The following is a 19,492-nucleotide window of genomic DNA, read 5'->3' as shown; positions in this document are numbered from 1 at the left end:
AATCAGCATGAAGGAGTCCAGGAGCTCCCCTAGACTCAACCCACCTACTTCAGATTTCCATCCAGGAGTCCCAGGTAAAACTGACAGTGGGTTGAAAAAACTGATGGACTTTTTAGAGGACACAGGTGCAGAATACCTGGTATTAAAGCAAATTCAAAGTTGTTAATTAAAAAAGACATGTCTTTGGAGTTATCAAAATTAAATACAAAACTCATTCTACCAAGGTTTGTAAGGTCAAGTAAGTTCATGTTATCTCTATTGCAATTGGTCAGCAAAAAGATGACCCAAAGTGATGGCTAATTTAGTCTCTCTCATGAAGTTTTCCTGGGTGACTGTTAAAAGCAAGTTGATTTTTTAAAAAGTTTATAGGTAATTTTTTTTTTTTTTAAGATTTATTTGAGAAGGAGAGCAGGAGCACACTCAAGGTGGGGTGGGGGAGGGGGTTGCAGAGGGAAACCAAGAGAATCCCAAGCAGACTCCCCACGGAGCCCAGAGGCAGACAAGATCATGACCTGGGCCGAAATCAACAGTCAGACACTGAAATCAACTGAGCCACCTAAGAGTAAAGTTTTAAACAGCTTTCAAAATCTTTGGTAAACTAATACTTTGAAATTTCACTATTTAAATAACAAATTGGTTTGAATTCACTGTATATGTAAGTCTTTTCCAAGTAAGATAAAATACTGAAACATTACTTACTAAACACAGGTTTATCTGCTTTTGGCCTCTTATTACAAAGAAACTGAAGATAGTTGGGTCTACTAATATACATATTTTATGCTTCATTGAAAGTTATACTATGAAAAAACATATTCCTAAAAATTATGAAATATACTTATAAATTTGTCAACCTAAGAATTCTGGTTGTAACAGTTCACAGTCGGTTGTTAAAGTTTTTAGTGGATGTAATTAAGACTGCTAGATGTGATAAGGAGAGCAACTCTATGTAGGGAAAGTAAGATGGGCTTCTGATAAGAAAGGTTAGGAGAATGGGAGTACAATTTTGTTGCGGAAAAAGAAAGTAGTTTTGTCCCAAAATGAGACTGGTTGGAGAGAGAAAACTTAGGATAAAATCTGAATGTAAAAAACAAACCCTTGGGCGCCTGGGTGGCTCAGTGGGTTAAGCCGCTGCCTTCGGCTCAGGTCATGATCTCAGGGTCCTGGGATCGAGTCCCGCACTGGGTTCTCTGCTCTGCGGGGAGCCTGCTTCCTCCTCTCTCTCTCTCTGCCTGCCTCTCTGCCTACTGGTGATCTCTCTGTGTCAAATGAATAAATAAAATCTTTGGAAAAAAAAAAAAAAACCCTTGTGGAAGGTGGAATCTTTGGAGAACAGTTTTGTGCGTGTTCAGGAGTGACTAGGATTGGAATGAATGAATTTTAAAAGGACACTGGTATAAGACTGGAATTTTTTTTTTCTTTCTGTAAAAATGACAAAGTTTTCTTAGATTATTGGTCTACTCTTGATAAGAGATTGTAAACAAAGTTTGTTTGTTTTTTTTTAATCTGCCCCAAAAAACAGTTTCCATGTTTTGTCTTTATCAGGTCTTTGATTAAGATTAAACTTCTCATTATTAAAGAAGCTAAGTTTTTGCTAACGACTATGTAACCTATAGAATCTCTTATTGCCACTTGGGTTAAATAATTATATGTTATATTTTATATTGATTTGTAATTCTATCTAGGCATGTTTCTTTAAAACCTGAGGTTTAAAAAAAAATGATTAATTAAAAAAATATTAAGACCTGAGGTTTTCAACAACACCTCCCTAAAATTCAAATTCTAAATGAAGTCTTTTTGACTAATCAGGCTTTACACGGGAAGCACTGTCAAATGATGATAAACCTTCTTAGGTTATACTTCATGGGCAAATGCTGTAACTGTCCTAGAATTTTTTTATTTTATTTATTTGAGTGAGAGAGTAAGAGAAAGAGAGAGTATGAGGAGGGGGAGGGTCAGAGGGAGAAGGAGAAGCAGGTTCCCCTCTGAGCAGGGAGCCCAATACAGGACTCAATCTCAGGACCCTGAGATCATGACCTGAGCAGAAGGCAGATGCTAAATTGACTGAGCCACCCAGGCACCCCTCTGCCCTAGAAATTATATGAAAATTTTTAAAATTTTAATATATCCTGAGGCCATCACTTGACATTCTACTTATTGAAATGCCATATGTCACAGAAAGAACTGGATCTTCTTATCAACTGCATAATGATGAACTCATCGGATCTATAACCAGCCCATCTCTGAATCTTTTGTCATTTACAATTATTGTTCTGATGCTCTTGCAAAACATGTTTCATCAAGGAAACTCATGAAAAGGACTTTTGACAAATACGGGTTTCTGATATCCTTAAATCACAAACTGAACTGGATAAGAATTTCCAAAACTAATGGAAAAGTTGCAAACAGAACAAGATTTAGTAACAAGGAAGTAAATGAATTGAGGAAGATGATTCTAGTTTTTATGACTATCCTTTGAAACAGTGTTTGTTCTCTCATGTTTGCTCTTCCAGATTTAAGGACATTTTTTTCTCTTAAAATATCTATGACTCACAGAAATAAGATAAAATAGTCCTTTATGAACGAATGGAAACATTAATCTTTTCTCCCAATCTGAACCCTCTAGAATTCAGGAACTCTCAGTAAGTATTCTCTTTCATGACAATTGTAACTGGTGACATACATTTAATAAGAATCTGTTCTCCTTATAACGGAACACCACTGGAAACACTGGTTATATATCCAAGGCTTTGTGGGAATGTCATATTTGACAGAGACATACATAGACTCAGATATGACCACATACTTTTAAGGAACTGAAATTGACTTTATGCAGCCCTTGAAGATGTGCCCGGATACTTTGCTTACAGAGTTCCCAGCAGCCTTACCAAGTGAGTCAAGAATGTCACTTCCTGGCAGATGCAGGAGGTAGGATACTTGGGGACCTCAAGAAGAGAGAAATTCACCCAAATCTACAGGTATTGCAGTAGGATCTGATGGCAAGTATTTGACTTGACTTCTCACTCTGAGAAGCTATTAAAAGTTCAATCTGAAATTCCTTATAAAAAACTCCAGCAAGGGGCATCTGGGTAGCTCGATCAGTTAAGCATCTGCCTTCAGCACAAGTCATGATCACAGGGTCCTGGGATGGAGCCCCACATCAGGCTCCCTGCCCAGGGGGGAGCCTGCTTCTACCTCTTCCTCTGCTGCTCCCCCTGCTTCTACTCTCTGTCAGATTTAAAAAAAAAAAAAAAAAAAGGTTCCAGCAAAGCAGATGTAAAAGAACTTATATAGCCAATTACTACTCTCGCTGTAATTTTGTAAATAATTAGGCCAAGTTTGTTAAAAACTGGACTTGTTTTACAAACTGGTTTTACTATGGCTATCTTTGTTGGAAATGAGGGTGATTTTAGAGAGAAAAATGATGTCTCAATAACACACTTTTGTGGATGTTTGATTCTAGTTTTGATTGTCTTTAAAGGTTTGTTGTTCACCTAACCTACACACAGCTTGAGGCAAACTTCAGAGAAATTGCCACAATAACTCCCGTACAGACAATCTTCGTGTCTGTCACTCCATGAGGATAATAAAAGAACCCATGGGCATATAACTGAGCAGTTGGACCAAGGAGAGGCACTTGCTCGTTAGGAGTTCTTAACACTCCCTTCTCAGTCCACATTAAGTCTGAGGTGGCCCACTGGACTAACTTGCTCAAATTATTCAACAAGGTCACACAGGACCTCCCTGAGGAAACACAAGTTGGGTCACACAGGACCTCCCTGAGGAAACACAAGTTGGAGGTGAATATTTCTCTGGGTATACTTTGCTCCCCTGGTGGGAAGGTGCAGCTCATCACCATGTGTTTCCCTTAGGAAAAGAACAGATAAATTCCACCCCCACCCCCACCCCACCCCACCTCACGTATGGGAAATGAAGAACACGGCAGAACTGAGTAGCTAACTGCTGAGTCCAATGGAGTAAAGCTGCTCCCCTATGCAATGAAAAGCTAGACAGTATTCAGGGATCATCTCAGCCAATTCCTGACAACTGTGTAACTCAACTATCACCTTGATGGATTGATTCTATGCAACCGGGATGGCAAAAATCGCTCCTTAAAAACCAGAGTGTACCCCACTCTATGGGGTTAGCTATGGACTTGTGAAAATAATGGATGGCTTTCCCTTCCTTGTGATTGGATTAGTTGATGTACTTGGGGATGAGCTATCTCCCACTGATTAAATTCAAGTTAAATTCCAGCAATTTCTCATAACTGGGGTATTGTTAAAGCTCAACTTCAGGCAAAGAGGGTTGTTTTTTTTTTAAATTTTATTTATTTATGTGACAGTCAGAGATCACAAGTAGGCAGAGAGAGGGGCAAGCAGGCTCCCCGCTGAGCAGAAAGCTCGATGCGGTGCTCGATCCCAGGACCCTGAGATCATGACCCAAGCTGAAGGCAGAAGCTTAACCCACTGAGTCACCGAGATGCCCCCAAAGAGCGCTTCTTGACGGTTTTATCCTTTAGCTATATTTGTCCCAGAAGCTGCCTCTACCAATGTGGGGGGCTTTAGTCAAGCATACAACAGCCACCTTTGTGCAAACCCAGCATGCAGTCATTCTCCTAAATGATGAAACCCCAGCAATTCAAAAGGAAGCCCTTCAAAACTGGACGGTCCTTGCCATTTTGACTGCAGCCCAAGGAGGAACCTGTGCTCTCATTAAAACAGAATGTTAGGTCTCTATTCCACATTACTCAAAAAAATGTAACTGAAGCCGTGAAAGATTTAAACAAACACATAACTGCTACAGATGCCCTACTTCTAGATCCTTTCAGCACCTGACTAAATTGGAGACCTTTTGAATGGAAATATGTCCTTTAAGCATTGCTGTATTTCTTGTTCATCTCTCTGGTGGTTGTCTGACTCTGTGTTTGTCACCCAGAAGCCCATGCTTGTACCGGCTCAGAGATGCCCTCGCCGTCCTCCTCAGCAGGGACACAAGAAACCAAATTCTCCTAACCGGTCAAAATCTTCCATTCCAAAATTCCTACATTAACCGTGGTCCACGGGAAGTAGTTACAGCAGAAGTGACCGTGACGGTCACTTCCTCCCTTGAAATGGAATGATGAGGTGACAGTAAGGATTTGAAGAAGGACCCAGTCTTTGCCATGACTTACTCCATTTTGCCTTCAACCTTTTCTGCTTAATAGCTTTGTTTTTCCCTCCAGCGTATCTGTTAACTCGGGCAAAAACCCAGCAGGCAAAACATCCCGTAATGGGAACCAAAACTACCCCCTCAAGCAATAAAACTACTCCCCTGATGCCAGCCAGCCCCACATGATCTACCCCAAGACAACAGTCAACCTGACCTTTGCTGCTGCTGCTGCTGCTGCTGCGAGTACCTACTGATCTTTGCTCCGCCTCTTCCCCATATAAACTTAGAAGTATTCTCAGCACCTTGGAGACATTTTTAGGACATTAGTCTCTTGTCTTCCAGGTGTTGACTTCACTGAAATTCCTTTCTTGTTTCACCACCATTAGTCTCTGGGCCTTTAGCTATTTTTAGTGGCAAGTGGCAGAACCTGGTCTGTTTGCCCCCCTGTTGTTCTTGCACCCTTGAGCTCCCGTAACAAGATGAGGGAAATAAATGTGATTTTAGAAGATCGGCCTAACTTCGTGACCAGCATCTTCTAATTGACACAAAGTCATGCGTGGGTAGAACAGTCACTGAACGTGTATGGCAGAACAATGGATTTTAACGTATCAAAGTAAAAAAATTAACAAAACACCTCAGTGACAGGATATCAGACTCTATATTGTGACCAAGCTTTAAGAAAATATGACTTGTATAGTTTGGGTGTAATATCAAAGGAAGCATTAAAATACTGCTGTCCTTTCTGTGTGAGGCTGGATCGTCTTCACAGATTTCAACAAAACAACACTGGAACAGATAGAATAAAGAAACATATATGAGAATCTACTGTATTAACCTTCTACTGTGTTAAGAATAAAGAGATTTGCATACGTAAAATAATGCCATAGCTATCATCAGTTTATTTTATTTTGGAAATAGCTTTTTTCATTAAGAATGTATTTAAATTAACAATGGGTTTATTATTTTAAATATTTAATGTTTTAAATATCTCAATATCAATTTTTTTAATAAAATGTTTTATTTGTCAGAGAGAGAGAAAAAGAGAGCACAAGCGGGGGGAGCAGCAGACAAAAAGAGAAGCAGGTTCCCCACTGAGCATGGAGCTCAATGCAGGACTCAATCCAAGGACCCTGGGATCATGACCTAAGCTGAAGGCAGATGTCTAACTAAGCCACCCAGGCATCCCTCAGTTTTAATTTCTAATCCAGTAAGCATCAATAAATAAAACCCAAATATGTAAAACTCCTTGGGGTTCTCAATATAATTGTGGGGCACAAACTTTTCCATGTCCACCTCACCTTTCCACACTCATCGTGGCTTCTTCGGCATTACAGGTAATATTCTTATAATTAGTCCCATGTAACCTCTTAGGACCTCCATCAGCTTTGAAAAAATATGGTCAGATCAGCTGAGGCTTGTGTTAAAAAAAAGTGGAGTCTACAAAGACTGAATCAAAGTCCTCGTGGGCTGAGGTCCCAGGGATATGCATTTCAGCACATTCTCCATGTAATACTTGTCTGCTTCTAGGTGAGAACCACTTAACCTAGAATTCTAAATGCCTATTTAGAAAATAATGTTAAGAGCTTTTTTTCTCACTATCTGTTTATAATGCCTGCATCATTTTATAGCAGCAGTTGGACAGCATTTATCTTCATTGTCAGAGACCTCTATCAAAAAATAATACACCACTGCATGCATAAATTCATAGTAGAGTGATAAACCTTCAAGGAAACAAAGTATAAACTCAGGGGGAAAGTCTACCCCTAAGAATTTTCTGCTTACCATTTCCTCCCATGTTTCTCCTACTCTTCTCAATACAAACTAGGATCATCTGTGCTTTAAACAAATTGCTATTGGACATCTAAGTAAGATGAAACAGTATTTCATAAGAGCATTTACTCACAGTCTCCACTTACCACAGGCTGGAAATGTAACAACAAAATTACATGTTTCCTCTGTGAACTGTGTTAATTGTTCTGGCACTATTTAAATAGAAAGAAATGAAAGAATACAGCCAAAAGTTCCCCAAAAAGAAAAAGGGAATCACCAGATCATGATTACACCTGAGATTACCCAGGCTGTCAAAACTGTTTGTAAATTAGAGAGGGTAATTTAAAACTGAAGCGGGATTATATTTGACTTGTAATAGATCTAAAAATACTAGACGAAAGTGCAAGAGAAATTTTCTGGAGTTAGACACTGTCTGTGGCTGAAGTACAGCAATATGAACATGGGTGTTACCACTCCCAAGCGTCTGGAAACCACCACAGTGTCCCCACCACAGACCTGTTCAGTAATGAAACTGAACAAAGACAACATTTTTAACCTTTGGCAGGGCGGAGGGGCACAAATTTCTTTGGTTTTCCAATGAAATTTGAGGAGAAAGCCCCACGTATACATCTGTTATACTCTCGTGTGTTCATGATCTCCCTGCCACCCAAAGAGGGAGCCCCCTGAGGTCCTGAAGACGTCACGTGGAGAATGGCTGGGCCCTGAAGCACGCTCAAACTAGACCAGCTCACAGACCCAATGGAGTTTACAAGTAAGAGGTAAGATCACCTCTTAATCTTCACTGCCCCTTTAAAAACTTGGTGCTATCTTATTAATGGCCCAGTATAGTGAAGAATTGCTAATGAAAACAGAAAGATGTTACAAGACACCAAAACATCGTCTATACAACAAAATCAGTTTCTCTATACATGAGAATATGCTAATCAGTCTACATTTTCTGAATTAATCCTAGAGTGACCAAGTATGCTAAAACCAAAAGGTACACAATGTAATAAATAGTATAGAATTTATAAGGTGAGTGCAACAGACTGTGTTACAATCCAAGCTATGTTCTTGAATCACAAGAGTATCTTTCTATTAGCTTTGTAAGTTAACAGTCTTTATAAATGACACCTGAACACATGCAGTGGCAACAATATATGGCAGATGTAACACATTGTAAGTACAATCACAAGTATGTCTAAATATTGTGAGCTAAAGCAGAATCATCTTTCGTGTTCCATCATTTGGCAAAATACAAAGGCATATGTTTAAAATATGTGTGTGTGTGTATACATATATGTATTACTTTTTTTTTTTTTTAAATTTAGAAGGCAAAATCTTTTTAACATACCTTAGCTGAAATTAAAGGGCAGGGCGGGGGTGGGGTGGGGGATGGAGAGAGGTTACATAGGTTGCCTTAATCCAAGATGTAAAATGCCTCATTCAATGTACTATACACATTTGATCCACAACATTCAATGACTCTACTCTTTCATAGCATTTTGGGTCTAAAAGTTACATAAGTCACATCTCCTAAGGATTATTACTTCATTTCAGTGGAATGTTGTTTAATGAGGGCACTGCAAAATTCACTTCACCAAAAGACTGCTCAAGGTTCCCAATGGAAGATCTCACATAAAGCAGAAAAAGAGAGAAGTGACAAAGGAGGAAAAAAAAGGCTGAGCAGTCTGAGGAGGACAGAACTAGCAGGGAAAACTGTATCATAAGCATCACTAGAAATTAACTGGCTCCCTCTTAAGTTATGACCTCAACACAAAGCAGTCCTCCCCACACCGCTCTTGACCCTCTTCTTCCCCAGGCACTATTCGAAAGCTTTATTCCCCATTTCTCAGGTCCTCTACTGTGGTCTTCAAACTGGTGACCCAAGGAAATTCGCAAGAGGTATGAGGGCAAAGGTTTTAGGTAAACTTCTTCCCAAGGTCCTTAACTCCAAATGCCCTCTTCAGCCTTTCCCTTCATTTCCCACTTGCCTTTCCCTACCTGACCGAGAAAAGCAGGCCTCTCACTCATCCCAAATCAACGGTATACTGCTCCAGGGTGTAAACACCTCTGAGGCCAGGAACAGATCTATGTAGGAGAATTCCTGAGCTCCAATCAAGAAATATTCATGGATGGTTCCTCATTAAAGACGTTCAGGTAACCAACCTGCAACAAGGCCCATCCCTTCTCTGGCTAGCTATACAGAATTACAAAACTAGGTGGAAGATTTTCTCTCATAGGTTTGAAAATGAAGACTTGCAGTTTTTCAACATTCTGGTGAGGAGGGGGGTTTACACAAGCAAAAACGTTGAGGACTACCACCCAACTTCAGCTCAGTCTTCATTGAATAAATGTCTTTTGCTCTACTTCTAGTTTACACTTTTCCACATCTCCTTCTATTTGTGCACTGTTAGAGCATCTCTCCTCACCGTCCCCAAGATCCCTGCCCCTCCACACCAATGACTTATTCTCAACCTGCAAACAAGCTCAAGTTTCCAAAACCCCATCCAATGCGCGCGCGCGCACGCACGCACGCACGCACACACACACACACCGCATTAAAAATTTTTCTTTTTGGACTTTTTAGTGAGAAAGAGAGAGAGAGATCACGAGCAGAAGAGAAGGGTAGAAGGAGAAGCAGGGAGCCCAGTGTGGGACTTGATCCCAGGACCCAGGCATCATGACCTGAGCCAAAGGCAGAAGCCTAACCGACTGAGCCTCCCAGGCGCCCTATTTTTTTTTTTTTTAACTTTAGAATAATCGCAGATATATGGAAAAGTTGCAAAGAATTCCCATATACCTCCCAGTCAGTTTCCCCATTTTCACACATATAGCACTATTTTTCATTGGCCAAAACTGAGAAATCAACACTGGTATATTACTTGGAACTCCAGACTTTGTTTTGAATTCAGTTTTTCCATTCATGTTCTCTATCTGTTCCAAGAGCAAATCCACAGTATTGCACTCTGTGTTCTGTGAGAGTATCTCCGTTTTTCTTGGCTTTTCATGACCTTCACAGTTTTGAGTTCAGGCCAGGTATGCTGTGGAATGTCCCCCTCACCTCCCCGACCAACCTGGGTTTATCTGGGTTTTCCCTTGGAGGAAAAAAGGGAATTACACTCCACCTCCTGTAGAGTGTGGGTGGTATCTACAGATCCTATTTGAATTCTTCTGTGGGAGGGACAGGCTTCTTCTCCATTTATTAATTCATATAATCATTTCTTTCTATCAGTATGGGTTCATGGCTACTTTATCCTTTGGGTTATAGTTCAGTGCTATTCATCAAAATAAATAAATAAACAGATAAACAAAATAAATTTCAGCCCTGGCCATGGGGTGCTCTCAGGTTAGCTCCTTGTCCCTTTGGTTTGCTCCCATACTTTTGTCTTTTGAGTACTCCCCTAACTCCTGCTCCTCCAAGATGTTCCAGGCTCATTGATTTTTCTCTACCCCGGTTCTAGAACCAGCCATTTCTCTCACGTATCAGTCTCCTCTTCTTAAAAGCTATCACCTGGGGCACCTGGGTGGCTCAGTTGGCTAAGCATCTGACTCTTGGTTTCAGCCCAGGTCATGATCTCAAGGTCATGATCTCAGGTTTGTGAAATGGAGTCCCGGATCGGGTCCCACAAGGGGATCCCTGCTCATCTAGGAGTTTCCTCTCCCCCACTTTCCCCCTCTCCCTCTCTCTCCCTTTGCCCCATCCCCATGCTCTAGCTCTCACTAAATAAATCTTTTAAGAAAAAAAAGAAAGAAAGAAAAAAGCTATCACCCAATCTCCTGCTATCCCAGCCAAACTTCCTAAATGAAGCTTCCTTGGTGATGTCAATGACCACCCTCCTTAAAGCTCTCCTCTGTGGACTTTTAGGATGCCAATCTATCTGGGAGGAACTCATTTTATAATCTTTCTGCTCACACACCCGGAATTCATTATAAGAAAACTTCACTTAACTCTCAGTCTCTGTATGTGGTCTTGGACAATATCATCATTGACTCTCCAAAACTTTGACTCAGCCCAAACCTCTCTCCACAACTCCAAGTTCATTCTTTCCAAGTGCCCAGAAACATGATCCTGGGTATGAAAAGGCACTTGGAAGGCTGTCCAAAATGTATCATTCACTTAGTGAAAAGTGTGTCACCCTGGAGATGCCAGGAGACACCTATGATTCAGCCTGACCTGCTGCTTAGTCTGCAAAGGGCATTTTCTTTATAAAGGACACAATGCCTCACACCCCAAAGAAGGGATAGGAAAGAACTGAGAGAAGAAGGCTGAAGTTGGTTCCACTCTTGTAAATAAAAGCAGAAAGCAGAATTTAAAAAGGGCTTCCAATCAGCAGATCAGGAGGGACATGAGTAACAAAACTAAAAAATGTCATTATCCTTATTTTTTTTTAAGATATTATTTATTTATTTGACAGAGAGAGAGAGATCACAAGTAGGCAGGGAAGCAGGCAGAGGGGGGGGGGGGGGAAGCAGGCTCTCTGCTAAGCAGAGAGCCCCATGCGGGGCTTGATCCCAGGATCCTGGGATCATGACCTGAGCTGAAGGCAGAGGCTTTAACCCACTGGGCCACCCAGGCGCCCCTGTCATTATCTTTATAATGTGTTTAACTATAATGAACAGCAGTAAACATCTTAACACCTACTTCCTTACATTTCTGACTAGCAAAAAACAGTGAGTGTGCACCACAACAGGTGGTGTGGGGAGTAGTGCCACCTTAAAAAAAAAAAAAAGGAAAAGACAACATGAGGTAACGAGACAAAGATACCTGAGCAACTGCCATGGGCCAGACAGTGACCCCCTGCAACTCAACAGGGCCAAAATTAATCAGACCCCAATTCCATCAGCCCATTCCTCTCCCCTTGGTCCCTTGGTTATCCACCAGTATCCATCACCCAAACTAAAGATCAGTTACTCCTTTTCCTGGTTCCTTCTCCACATCTAATCACCACCCAAAATCACGGAGTTCTCTTGAGATAGTAGAAATGCAGGGGTGCAGGGAGACAGGGATGGGGATCTCTTCACTTGAACTACTTCTCTATTATTTTCAATGTAAAGATTTTTATTTATTTTCAGATTGAGTGAAAGAGAGAGCAAAGGGCAGAGGGGAAAGAATCTCAAGCAGACTGTGCTCAGTGAGGAGCCAGACGCAGAGCTCGATCCCATGACCCTGAGCTCATGACCTCAGCGGAAACCAAGAGTCAGACATGTCAACTGAATGCACCACCCAGATGCCCCTCTATTATTTTCAATTTACACTCTCTCCAAATGCTTTATCTTCCCCTGGGCTGAATATGCTTTCACCTCCTGTTTTATAAAAATATTTAATGACACAGGAAGATATTATAATATAGTGTAAGGTTTAGGGGAGGAAAAAGCAATCACAATACAGTGCATTTGTTAGGAACCCACTTCATCAAAATTTACTTGAATATGCATATTAAAAAATTTGACTGGGCCTCTGTACCAAAATGCTTGCCATAGATATTTCTGGATGAAAGAAGCAAATGGTCTGTCTTATTCTGGGCACCTAAATATTTTCTAATTATTATAAAATGAACATACAGCTGCATTCCTAGCCTTTTAAAACAAAACAAAAATCACAACTATTATAAAAAATAAACTATAATCAGGGGTGCCTGGGTGGCTCAGTCGGCTAAGCAGCTGCCTTTGGCTACGGTCATGATCTGAGGGTTCTGAGATGGAGCCCCACATCAGGCTTCCTGCTCAATGGAGCGTCTGCTTCTCCCTCTTCCTGCACTGCTCCCCCTGCCTGTGCCTCACTCATGAGCATGCACACACTCTCTCTCTCTCAAATAAATAAATAAAATCTTTTAAAAAATGAATTAAATAAACTATAATCAAATCTCAGTTCCAGAAAGGAGACCAAGGTCATCTAATCCACATCTCTATGCAAGAAAGCTCTCTACCTAGACTAGTCTTTTTAAAGAATCTCCAGGAACATCTATTGTAATTGAAAAGGAAGCCCCTCCCACTGCTGGCCTGGGATGAGACCAGAAAGTTCAGCGCTCCACAGACCTAAAATTGGCTTTCCTGCAGCTGTCATCATTGGTTCTACTTCTGCCCTCTTGATCCTAATGTAGCTGTCCAGCTTTCTTATGCTTACTGTTTGAGGGTATTTCTTATTCTTCTTCCCTTATACCTATGCATGTTTTTAAAATTTTAAATCCATCTAAAATAAAATAAAATGTATCTAGTGTAAGGGTATTGTGTTGGGTGAAGCCCAGTCTGCTGGTCTTTGCCTTGTAACTGAAATGTTCAGTCACTTATTTTAATTATTGATGTTGTTGGGTTTAAGTTCTACCAACCCGCTCTTTGTCTTCTATTTTCCCTTGAGATTCCTGTTGCGCCTTTCCTGCATTCTTTTGCAGATTTTCAGTCCCCACCCAAACCTACAGAATCGGAAAATGTGGGTGTGGCCCAACAAATGGCATCTAGGTGATTCTGTTTTACAAGAAAACTTTAGAAACCCCTGCTCTAGGGCTAACAGAATGCATCCTTAATGGACCAAATTCTATTTAGCGTCAGTCTTGTACCTATTCCCAGCTGACACTTTTATCATCTAATTCCTTTTGGAAATTAAAAATAATCACAAGGGGGGCGCCTGGGTGGCTCAGTGGGTTAAGCCGCTGCCTTCGGCTCAGGTCATGATCTCAGGGTCCTGGGATCGAGTCCCGCATCGGGCTCTCTGCTGAGTGGAGAGCCTGCTTTCCTCTCTCTCTCTCTCTCTCTCTGCCTGTCTCTCTGTCTACTTGTGCTCTCTCTCTGTCAAATAAATAAATAAAATCTTTATAAAAAAAAATAAGAAAAAAATAATCACAAGGTCTTCTAGCACCCCTACCATTCTCTTACTTAGTTCGGGTTCTTTCTCATACATCATGAAGGGGTTTTTTTGTGTGTTTTTTTTTCAATAGCTTAAGAATTCTTTCTCTTGCCAACCTCTCCCCACTTAGCCTTCAACACTACTGCCAGAATATATCATTCCTAAAATACACATCAGATGTTACTCTCTTGTGGGGAAAAAAAGGAAAAGAGAAGATAAAAAATACGCATTGCCTGCGGCCTTCAGGGTGAAGACCATACTTCTTGCAGGGACATCCAATGCCCATCCCCGTTGGGTCAAACTTCAGCAGCCCTTCCCCTCGGCCAACCCCCTCCACTGCTTCCTCAGCGGATCGCCAGACACCCTCCACCAGACGCCTCTCATGCCAGCCATCTTTGCACAAGAGTATTTTCTTCCTTGGAATGCTCTTTCTCTCCTCTCCAGCTGGAGACCCCCTACCATTTTTCAAATCCCAACCAAGGCAGGTCTTCTCGGAGCCTCCTCTGCTATCTTAACCTTCATGCTCTCCCACAAGCTCCCAGCTCTCCTGTGTATCAAGTCACGAGGTGGGACAGGGTCAAAGGGAAAGTGTGCTCGTTAGAGGAAAGGCAGCCAAAAGATAACGCCGCTAATAGATAATGACTGAAACAGGACTGTGAGGGACTCCCGCTCTCGGCAGCTTCGAGACTGCTTCCAACATCTGGGCTCGAGGAAGAGCTCTGCCCCCAACCAAAAGAACCGAAGAAGCCCTCTTCATTTATGTAATCGCTGGACTCTGCCCTAGGTCCACAAATGGAGATCACCGAACTACTGTTGACATTTCAGAAAGTCCAAAGGAAATCCCATATTTGCCCATGGAAAAGTAGGAGCAGGACTCTGCTTTGGGTCTTCCTGGAGGGTATGCCAACTCCGTGTGGTAACACCAGGGAGCTCACGTTCACCAGGAAGTCTGACTGACTGACCAGCTTATGTGGTTTGATTACTTGAAAAATGGGAAGACAGCAAAGATGTTTACATGGAGTTTCTTTCGTAGAGGGGTTCTTTCAAAACATGGGGTCCAAAGGAGAAGGGAGAAAAAAATAAAAGAAAATAATAATAATTTAAAACACACACACAGAGGACATGACTTTGAACACAGGTACTTCACAGATGTGAACTAATAATGGAAACCATTCAGATCCTTCAGACTGGGCCCTAGTGCACAGCCTTGATTCTAAAGGAGAATCACCTGGGGATACAGAAACATTCCTGACACTCGGGGCCACATCCCAGGCCAATGACTGGAGGTGGGACGCCTGCGTCAGTATTTTTAAAATCTTCTCGGGTAATTTAATGTGAAGCCAAGTTTGAAAACCTCTGTTTTTTAGCCTTGCTACCTCACGTGAGGACGTCAGAGCAGCAGCGGTGGCAGCCCTACATGGGAGGCTGCTTAGAAATACAGAATCTGGAGGGCTCGGGTCATGATGTCCTAGAATTGAGTCCCACATCGGGCTCCTTGTTCAACTCGGGAGTCTGCTTTGCCCTCTCCCTCTGCCTGCCATTCCCCTGCTTATGCTCTCTCTCTGACAAATAAATAAATAAATTCTTAAAAGAAAAAAAAAAAATCTCATCTCCCCACATACAAAAAGAGGTTATGTCTACTACTGATGTTTGCCTGTGAAAGCCAGGCTCTTCCTAAATGTATTTTTTTCCCCAGCCAATGTTTAAATCCAAACGATTCAAAACCTAACTTGAGGCATGAGTTTTGCATTCCAGAGCCTCTTCAAAAAATCAGGGGGCTTCATTTGAGGTCCTGAGCTCTGAGCTCCCACGCAGGTCACACGCCAAATAGGAAGATTAAAATGAAACCCAAGCAGCATTTATTGAGCATCTATTATGTCCAAAGCCCTGTACAACCCAATAGGAGAGCTTTAAAAATCCTTGTCTTCTAAGTACTTACTAACTCAGGGAAAGGGCATTTTTCTATGTCCTAAATATCTTGAAAATATAACAAATGTAAAGAACAAAAAGTTGGGGGCGCCTGGCTGGCTCAGTGGGTTAGGCCTCTGCCTTCGGCTCAGGTCATGGTCTCGGGGTCCTGGGATAGAGCCCCGCCTTGGGCTCTCTGCTCAGCAGGGAGCCTGCTTCCCCCTCTCTGCCTTTCTGCCTAGTTGTGGTCTCTGTCTGTCAAATAAATAAATAAAATCTTTAAAAAAAAAAAGTTGATTAACCAATTATATCTCTTCATGATCAAGGCTCTCTAAGTCACAGAGTTAATTAGTTTTATATATCATGTTTAAGGATTCCTTTAAGACACTTAGACCAGTTTTAGTTCACAAGTGTCGCCCATAGTGTCAGAAAGGAGGCGACTTCCTGGCAGTTCCAGCAGTCCTGGTGAGAACTCTCAGCTGGGAACTCTACTCCCAGTTGACAGACTAGTTAGTGCCCTTTAACATCTCAAAGCCAGCTGGCCTCCTGCCGTAAAATGATTAACAACTTAATGGGCTCCTAAGCTCCTTCCACTTGGAAATTCACAGAAAGAGGACTTTTTGCCAAATACAAAATGCCCTCAGTGTGTGTGCTTGAGATGTTTAGTAACAGCCCTCAATATCAAAGTCTGGGCACAGTGGCAAGGAGGGTGCTGGAAAAATTTTGCTAGTGACTGGAACGGTGAGTGTTTGCTGAGCACCCACAGTACACAGTGCTTTGTCCACATTCAATTAATTTCTACCACAAGCCATTAAGCCAAGTACAGTATCACCATCCCTGCTTTACAGAGAATGATGGTGAAGCCCACGGATTTGGGTCATTTTCTCAGTCACACAGCTGGTAAGTGGGGGGACTGAGCTATGACCCGGGCTCCGAGAACCCTTGCTCTTCATCACTGTGCCAACTGGCCTCTCGGGAGAAGCTACCGTTACGCTGTCGAGCCGTCAGTCACTGGATCACTTTTTCGGTCTTTTAGGAAATACTTTTCCTGACATCATCACAGCACTCTCAAATTTGACCTTACTTTTTGAAGTCGGCTAGACGGCTTCTGCAAAAGGCAAACAGGGATATATTATCACAGTTGGTCTGGTCTGGCGTTCTCCAGGTGTGTCTGGGGGTTGAAAGAAATTCCAGGGGGGCCTAGCTAGCTCAGTCCATAAAGCACGTGACTCTTAATCTCAAGGTCATGAATTCAAGCCCCACATCGGGCGTGAAGCCAACTTAAAACAGAAATAAATATTTAAAAAAAAATAAATTTGGTATCTGGGACCAGAGCATCTACCATATTTTAATGACTAAAGATAACAATAATTATATATATACACATATATATGTATGTGCATTTGTGTGTGTGTGTGTGTGTGTGTGTGTGTATGGCAAGTTGAGGTGAACATGGAACTCCAGTGTGGGTTTTTTTTTTAACCTGATGTTTCAGATGCTTTGAATACTCAAGTTTCCCCCCATAAAGATGTGGTTAAGAGATGCCTGCCTCCCTCCTGGCAGAAAGTCTGTCTTTTAAGCTGTAAGTTAACCTGATGAAGTCTGAGGGATAACAGTAAGGCAGTTATCGATGGTGGTGTCATGTAGGACAATCACTTTATGAAGAGAAAGTGCTTTCAGAATAAGAAATTGGCTGAAACCATTTCAACTAACAGTTTTTCTCTCTCCTCTCTACCCCCTTCTCTCTCCTTTAATAAATGCACAGTCGCAGGGAGCCATACATGCAGGTTATATATTTCCAACAACCTTAAATAAGCGGATCACAGCTGATAAAATAACGAGCAAAAAAAACATTTTCTGGGGCGCCTGGGTGGCTCAGTGGTTTGGGCTGCTGCCTTCGGCTCGGGTCACGATCTCAGGGTCCTGGGATCGAGCCCCGCATCGGGCTCCCTGCTCCGCAGGAAGCCTGCTTCCCTCTCTCTCTCTCTCTGCCTGCCTCTCTGCCTACTTGTGATCTCTGTCTGTCAAATAAATAAATAAAATCTTTAAAAAAAAAAAAAAATTTTTCTATGCAAACAATTTCCCTAACGCTCATACACTTATTCTCAGAGTTGAACCAAGTTCCTGGGAAATACACCATTTTGAACAGCCTTGCAGCCCACACGTAATATTTAAGCCCCAGTTTTTCCATCAACTTTGATGACATCTAAAGCATGCTGCCCAAACACACTTGGCAAGTGCCTCCTTTGTGCTCTGCTTACTCACTGCTGGTAGATCGCAGAGCCGCTCATGGAGGACACCCTCTTTGTGGGCAGTCTGAAACTGCCCTTGGGGGACGTGGGATTTCCAGAAGTTGTGTTACACACAAACTCCGCTTACAGCTCTGTCGAGATGTACCTATCCCGTGGCCTTGTGTTTTCTTCATACCTCCTTCCTGTCAACAGCTGACCAAGGCTCTCTGAATATTACCAAAGCAGGGGTGCTGACGGCTCCCACCCAAGGGGGCCTGCTATCTTCTACAAGCCCCGTAGTCTTCAAGAAGTGCTGAATTGCTACTACTCCAAGTGGCTACTGCCTCTGGTTTCCACCTAGATCTGAGTTATCAACTCTTGAGGAATGAAGTCTTCCACACAGAAGGTTGACTGTCAGCCAGGTCTAACTCAGCCCAGTCCATAAACTGATTATTGTCAAGCCCCTGCTGGACCCCTCACTCAAAGCTCAGAACTGTTGTGGTCAGACCCTGCTCAGGAGAGGGCGAAGGGTCAGGACAAAAAAAATCACAGAGGAGTTTTCTAGGGACTAGAATCATCAGGCCATTCAGGCTGCGCCCCGGAGTTCCTGCCCACAGAGGTACACTGTTAAATAAAGGCTTCACCATGTGCAACACTACCTCTTGAACTTGAGAGTGTAAGACTCCTAGAAGAAAAACAAGAGGGAGTGGCTATTGCATAAGAGGCAAAGAAAAAACAAGAAAAGCCACTAATCTCTTCCTTATTTTACAGTTAAGAAACTCAAGCACCAGGGTTTCCCAGGTTTAAACAGACTTTAATATGATTTCTTAAAAAACATAACCACAATAAAATTATCCCATCTAAAATGTTTTCTTTAGGGCGCCTGGGTGGCTCAGTGGGTTAAGCCGCTGCCTTCGGCTCAGGTCATGATCTCAGGGTCCTGGGATCGAGTCCCGCATCGGGCTCTCTGCTCAGCAGGGAGCCTGCTTCCCTCTCTCTCTCTCTCTCTCTCTGCCTGCCTCTCCATCTACTTGTGATTTCTCTCTGTCAAATAAATAAATAAAATCTTAAAATAAATAAATAAATAAAAATAAAATGTTTTCTTTAAAAACATAAGAACAAGGGCACCTGGGTGGCTCCGTCGGTAAAGCACCTACCTGACTCTTAGTGTCAGCTCCGGCGATGATCCCCAGTCCTAGAATCAGCCTCACATCAGGCTCGGAGGTCCGCTCCAGATTCTCTGCCCTGCCCTACCCACACCCAGGCTCGCATGCGTGCTCGCTCCTTCTCTAAAATAAAATCATTTTTAAAAAATTAAAGAAAACACAATGTTTTCTTTAATATTAATTAGTAACATTAATAAAATTTTCCTTCAATAGCCTCAAATACTCACTCTTCAATTTTAATTAGTATGCTTAGATCAAACAGGATTTTTTTTACTACAGGGTTATGTCTCTTGGGTTTTTAAATAGCCTATACATATTTTTGCCTACAGATTTGTTGGGGAAAAAAAAGACTACTTCCTGTAGTGTACTCAGGTTATGGATTTTGCTGACAGCATGCAGGAAGTGTCCTTAACACATTTTTCGGT

At 42.0% G+C, this 19,492-nt stretch overlaps 1 protein-coding gene across 3 annotated transcripts in view; it reads right to left on the bottom strand.

The window, feature by feature from the left end:
* Positions 1-19,492, bottom strand: part of AFF1 (AF4/FMR2 family member 1) — a 203,703-nt gene that overhangs the window by 131,282 nt on the left and 52,929 nt on the right. The gene's annotated exons all lie outside the window — the stretch shown is intronic.

The sequence above is a fragment of the Mustela erminea genome, chromosome 2 (genome assembly GCF_009829155.1).
Source record: "Mustela erminea isolate mMusErm1 chromosome 2, mMusErm1.Pri, whole genome shotgun sequence".
Classification (NCBI taxonomy): Eukaryota; Metazoa; Chordata; class Mammalia; order Carnivora; family Mustelidae; genus Mustela; species Mustela erminea.
This window is presented reverse-complemented; position numbering and strand designations above follow the sequence as displayed.